Consider the following 6733-nt stretch of genomic DNA (forward strand, 5'->3'; position numbering starts at 1 on the left):
TGGAAAGTAGAAAACATAGCCTCACTATTCCAGAAATGAGAAGGAGATAAAATGGGAAACTACCATCCAGTTAGCCTAACATCAAGCGTAGGCAAAATGCTAGAATCTATCCTTATTATTAGGGACTTGGTGACTGGGTACTAATAAAATCAGACTAGGTCCAAATTTTGTGGTTGTTAGAAAAATGAGAGGTGATCTAATTAGAACATATGATTGATAAAGATCCAGAGAGCTGTAAAGATGGGTTTTTTTCCTGACTGGGGAATCTGGAACACTGACTCTCAGAATAAAGGGTTGCCCATTTCAAATTGTGATGAGCAATTTCTTCACCAAGGTTGTGAATTTCTGGAATTCTCTCTCCCAGAGAGCAATAGATGCTCAGTCAGTGAGTGTAGTTAAGACATATTGATAGATTTTTGCGTATAAAGGGAATTGAGAGGTATGGGGAGAGTACAGGGAGGTGGAATTGGAGTAGCCAATCAGTGATGATCGAGGAGACGGTGATGTAGTGGTATTGTCACAGGGTCAGAAATCCAGAGACCCAGGGGACTGCTCCTGGGATCTGGGTTCGAATCCCACCATGGCAGATGGTCAGATTTGAATTCAATAAAAATCTCAAATTAAAATCTTTTGATGACCATGAAAACCATTATCAAATGTTGTAAAAACCTATCTGATGCCCTTGAGGGAAGTAAATATGTCACCCTTACCTGGTCTGGTCTACGTGACTCCAGACCCACAGAAATGACTTCTGAACTGGCAAATCAATTCAAGGGCAATCAGGAATGGGCAATAAATGCTAGCCAGTGATACACACATCCCCTAGACAAATAAAAGAATAGTAGGACAGGCTCGAACGACCGAAAGGCCTCTTCCTGCTCATTATGTTCGTTAAACCTCAATCTGAGGGCAGCACAGTGGTTAGCACTTCTGCCTCACGGTGTTGAGGTCCCAGGTTCGATCCGGGCTCTGGGTCACTGTCTGTGTGGAGTTTGCATATTCTCCCCGTGTTTGCGTGGGTTTCATCCCCACAACCCAAAGATGTGCAGGGCAGGTGGATTGAACAGGCGAAATTGCCCCTTAATTGGAAAATTGGGTACTCTAAATTCATTTTTTAAAAACTCAGTCTGGTTCCCCTCAAGCTGCTGAGTGAGTGAATTAAATCTTCACAAATCACAAAGACGCCAGACTACAAGTCAGGACATAAACATTGTTTATTGGTTACAAATTACCCATTTATCTGGGCTCACATACCCTTTCTTGTCATAGAATCCCTACATTGCAGAAGGAGGCCATTCAGCCCATTGAGTCTGTACCGATGCTCCGAAACAGCACCCTACCTGGGCCCACTCCCCTGCCCTATCCCTGTAACCCCACCCAACCTGCACATCTTTGGACACTAAGGGGCAATTTAGCACAGCCAATCCCAGCTAACCTGCACTTTGAACTAAATCCAAATCATGTTGAAATATAATCAGATTTATCCAGCAGTTCAGCACTAATGGGCAGAGATATTTCACAAAACAAAGATCCCACAGGATATTCAGTAATTCACTGTAAATCAGCACTAATGGATGCTGAGTGTTCATTACAGCAGGACCAGAGTCTGAGGTGAGAAATCGGTGAGTTTACTTTCAGAGTAATTCCTTCAATGTCTGATAAGTTAGGTGTCTATCACATAGCTTAAACCTAATGATTACAAACATTCAGAGCATACACGGCCTTATCCTCAAGTTACAGAACAGACTTTCCCCTGTCAATATGCAGCTGCAGGATTGGACTGAGATCTGTTTATTGTTCATGTTCAGTTCAATGCAAATTTAAAACAAGGTTTGCGGAGATGATGTTCTATTCACACATGAATGAGAAATGCTGTGGGGCACACACCAAGTCCAATAGGGCTGCTTTACATCAGAAATAAACTCCAACTATCAGAATAAACAGTCCTGGATGTGATTAACAGCAGCAATAACAGCAGAATCACACCCCTGTAATCACTGGTGAACTCGCTGGTGTCTCAGCAGGTTGTATGACCGGGTAAATCCCTTCCGGCACATGGAACAAGTGACTGGCTTCTCTTCGCTGTGAACCTGCTGGCCTCAGCAGAGTGGATGACCGGGTAAATCCTTTCCCACACTGTGCAGGTGAATGGTCTGTCTCCAGAGTGATTACGCTGCTGTATAAGCAGAAGTTTTCTGCTTTTAAAGCTCTTCTCACAGTCAGGACATTTAAACGGTTTCTCAGTCATGTGAACATGCTGGTGTGCAGTGAGATGGGATAAACAACTGAATCCCTTCCCACACACATGGCAGGTGAACGGCCTCTCCCCAGTGTGAATTCGCTGGTGTACAGTGAGGTCGCCTGTTCTCCTGAACCCAGTCCCGTAGTGAGAGCACCTGAACGGTCTCTCGTCAGAGTGAACACGCTGATGGTGCTGCAGTTCCTCAGAACTTTTATAGCACTTCCCGCAATCGGGGCATTTAAACGGTCTCTCTTCACCGTGAACATGTTGGTGTTTCTGCAGGTTGGATGACCGATTAAATCCCTTCCCACATTCAGAGCAGGTGAACGGCCTGTCCCCAGTGTGAATGTTCTCATGTGCCACAAGGTGGAAAGATGTCCTGTACCCCTTCTGGCAGTGAGAGCAGCTGAACGGTGTGGAATCGGTGTGAATGTAGTGGTGCTCCCTCAGTGTGCGTGGACTTATAAAACTCTTTCCACAATCAGAGCATTTAAACTCTCTCTTGTTGGTGTGAACTCGCTGGTGTGACTGCAGGGCAGAGAAATCAGTGCTTCCCTTCCCACACACAGAGCAGGTGAACGGCCTCTCCCCTGTGTGAATGTGCCAATGTATCAGCAGGGCCGATGACTGAGTAAATCCCTTTCCACATTCGGAGCAGGTGAACTATATCGCCCTGCTGTGAATGCACTGGTATCAACAGGCCAGCTGATTGAGTAAATCCCTTCCCCCACACGGAGCAGGTGAACTGCCTCTCCCTGTTATGAATACGCTGGTGTATCAACAGGCCAGCCCACTGAGTGAATCCCTTCCCACACACTCAGCAGGTGAAACATCTCTCTCCAGTGTGAGTGCGCCGGTGACTTTCCAGGTCAACTGGATAATGGAATCCTCTCCCACAGTCTTCACATTTATACGGTCTTTCCCCGGTGTGACTGTGCTTGTATCTCGTCAGGCCAAATGAACGGTTGAAACCTTGTCCACACACAGAACACATATGCAGTTTTACCCCATGGTGAACGGTGCTTTTTCCTTCCATGTTCAAAAGCTGATGATATTCAGATCCTGGAGAATCGAATGACTGAGTCAGATCTTGACCTGATCTTTGATTTACGATTGTCTGTAATTTCTCATCTTCTAATACCTTCAAAAATGAATTGAAAACAGAAAGAGGGAAACATGAGAGACAAGCCACAAAAACACAAAGGTAAGTTGTGAAATTGAGCTGAACATATCTGGTAAATTGTGGGGTTGGAACTAAGGTGAAGTGGATAACAAAGTTGCTGGAATTGTTTCAAATGTTCACTAACATACTTCCAAAGATTTTATTTTGAAAATCTATATAAAACCTGCAATAAAATAAAATCCAAGCCCACTGCCACCGAAAAGGATAAGGGCAGCAGACACTTGGGGGAAAAAACACCACCTGGAAATTTCCCTCCAAACCACTCACCACCCTGACAAGGAGATATATTGCCATTCCTCCAGGAAAATCCCGAATTCCCTCCCTAACAACACCGTGAGTGTTCCTACACAACATTGACTGCAGCAGTTCAAGAAGGCAACTCACCAGCAACATCTCAAGGGCAACCAGGGATTGGCAATAAATGCTGGCTGAACCAGCCGCACCCACCTCCCATGAATGCATTTTTAAAACTGACCTGGAATATCCACGCAAATACAATCCTGACAGTAACTTGGTGCAATAGAACCAAGAATTCCTATAGTGCAGAAGGAGGCTACTCGACCCATCAAGTCTGCACCTGCCCTCTGCAAGAGCACACTACCTAGGCCCACTTCCCTGCCCTATCCCCGTAACCCCAGATAAATTGACATCCCTGGACAAAGGGACAATTTAGCATTGCCAGTCCACCTAACCTGCACATCTTTGGACTGTGGGAGCAAACCAGAGCACCCAGAGGCAAGGCACGCAGACATGGGGATAAAGTGCAAATTCCACACAGTCACCCAATGCCGGAATTGAATTTGAGTCTCTGGCACTGTGAGGCAATAGTGCTTACCATTGTATCACCAAAATGCTTCACTCAGTCACCCCACCTTCTGCGTTTGCATTGGACTCTGTCATTGCTGCTGTTTTGGAAAACTTTGGGGCATTTGAAATTCTCCACCAATTATCACTCCATCTTACAGGAATTGAACCCACGCTGTTGGCCTTATTTTGCATCACAAACCAGCTATCTAGCCCACTGAGCAAAACCAGTTATATAGCCCCTGTATAGTCACCTGAGGAAGGAGCAGTGCTCCGAAAGCTAGCGTTTGAAACAAACCTGTTGGACTTTAACCAGGTGTTGTGAGACTTCTTACTGTGCTCACTCCAGTCCCACGCCGGCATCTCCACATCATCACTCCATCTTTCTGATGGATAATGAAGGGTCTGTGCACATGGGTTTATTACTTGGTTCCTAATTTTATAAATTTCCCATTTTCTCCCAATATCCACATCACAGCAAAAAAGATCACGACTAACTAATTAGTATTTTTGATTAGTATTTCCAGCTTTGACAAAAGGTCACCTGGACTCGAAACGTCAGCTCTTTTCTCTCCCTCCAGATGCTGCCAGACCTGCTGAGATTTTCCAGCATTTTCTTTGGTTTTAGTATTTTCGATGCCGGGTGTTTACCCAGCATTCCCCGCGGCAGTGAATGTCCCCTCTTCACGCCAGAGGAATAGGAATAGGCTGCGCATGCAGTGAGCAAAAAAACGCACCAACCTCCTCAGAAGACAAACATGGGACACAACCGACAGAGTACCCTTCGTCGTCCAGTACTTTCCTGGACCGAGAAACTACGACATCTTCTTCGTAGCCTTCAACACGTCATCGATGAAGATGAATATCTTGCCTAGGTCATTCCCACACCCCCACTACTTGCCTTCAAACAACCGTGCAACCTCAAACAAACCATTGCAGCAAACTACCCAGCCTTCAGAACAGCAACCACGACACCACACAACCCTGCCATGGCAATCTCTGCAAGACGCAATTGCCAGATCATCGACATGTATACCACCATTACACGTGAGAACACCACCCACCAGGTACGCGGTACATACTCGTGCGACTCGGCCAACGTTGTCTACCTCATACGCTGCAGGAAAGGATGTCCCGAAGCGTGGTACATTGGCGAGACCATGCAGACGCTGCGACAACGAATGAACGGACATTGCGTGACAATCACCAGGCAGGAATGTTCCCTTCCACTCAGGGAACACTTCAGCAGTCAAAGGCATTCAGCCTCTGATCTCCGGGTAAGCGTTCTCGAAAGCGGCCTTCAGGACGCGCGACAACGCAGAATCGCCGAGCAGAAACTTATAGCCAAGTTCCGCACACGAGTGCGGCCTCAACCGCGACCTGGGATTCATGTCGCATTACATTCACCCCCCACCATTTGGACTGGGCTTGCGAAATCCTACCAACTGTCCTGGCTTGAGACAATTCACACCTATTTAACCTGGGGTTACCCCTATCTCTGGATCTATAAACGCTTAATTAACTGCAAATGCTCGCATTCCAAGCATTGTCTTGCATCTTTGAATTTGTCTATATATATGTTTCTGGAACATACCTCTTCATTCACATGAGGAAGGGGCAGTGCTCTGGAAGCTAGTGTTTGAAACAAACCTGTTGGACTTTAACCTGGTGTTGTAAGACTTCTTACTAAAATCCAGCAACAGCATTGCCCATGCGCCAGACCACAATGACCGGGGAGTGATTGACGGCACTTCTCGACCAATAGGAAGATGGGCGGGGTGGAGGACTGAGCGGGAGCGACTGGTCCTCCAACCAATCAGAGTGAATGAGGGGCGGGGCTGAGCCCAGACCTCCCTCATTGGCTGAGACTCTGCATTATTTTGAAAGCTAATTTGTCTCAAAATCCAGGAGAAAACTGGGCCTTTGTTTGTGGCTTTAAACAGATGAAACCCTGTGGGTGTGGAGCAAACATTTCAACATTTGTTACTGAAGTGTGGGAACTCACCAGATAGGAGCTTCCAAACCCTGGTCACCATCACCTGGAAGGACAAGGGCAGCAGATTCTTAAGGAGCAGCCTTCCCAGGGAGGCAGTGGACAAGCAATCCAGACAGCCAGGGTAATGATTTCGTGATTAACACTCCAATGCGTAAAAGAAACATGACAATGTAAATGTTTAAGAAGGAATTGTAACGTAAAGAGCGATATCTGTGGAAGGTTATCAAAATTGAATGGAAGAAAGTCAAGGGAATGTGTAACTCTGATGGAAATGTACAGTCAAGACAATTCAATGTTCTGTAATGTTTATGATCGATTTTATGAATAAAGTATATTTTTTGAAAAAAAAATAATAAAAGCAAGATACAGCAGATGCTGGAAATCTAATAAAATCAGAAATTACCGAAGGAGACTCAATGTTTATTATTTTTCTCTCTCCACAGATACTGCCAGACCCGCTGAGTTAATGCCACAAATCAGCTGTTTTTATTATAATGGTACCTGAGTT

General features: G+C 45.6%; 1 protein-coding gene and 1 long non-coding RNA gene across 2 annotated transcripts in view; one reads left to right on the forward strand and one right to left on the reverse strand.

The window, feature by feature from the left end:
• LOC140419064 (uncharacterized) overlaps positions 1-6733 on the forward strand; it is a 205732-nt gene that overhangs the window by 98547 nt on the left and 100452 nt on the right. The gene's annotated exons all lie outside the window — the stretch shown is intronic.
• On the reverse strand, positions 1197-4936 carry LOC140419056 (uncharacterized). Its single transcript, XR_011945503.1, has 2 exons — positions 4528-4936; positions 1197-3383 (listed from the first exon to the last, which is right to left on the reverse strand). It is a non-coding gene; the product is annotated as an uncharacterized lncRNA (long non-coding RNA).

Source organism: Scyliorhinus torazame, chromosome 5 (assembly GCF_047496885.1).
Source record: "Scyliorhinus torazame isolate Kashiwa2021f chromosome 5, sScyTor2.1, whole genome shotgun sequence".
Taxonomy (NCBI): Eukaryota; Metazoa; Chordata; class Chondrichthyes; order Carcharhiniformes; family Scyliorhinidae; genus Scyliorhinus; species Scyliorhinus torazame.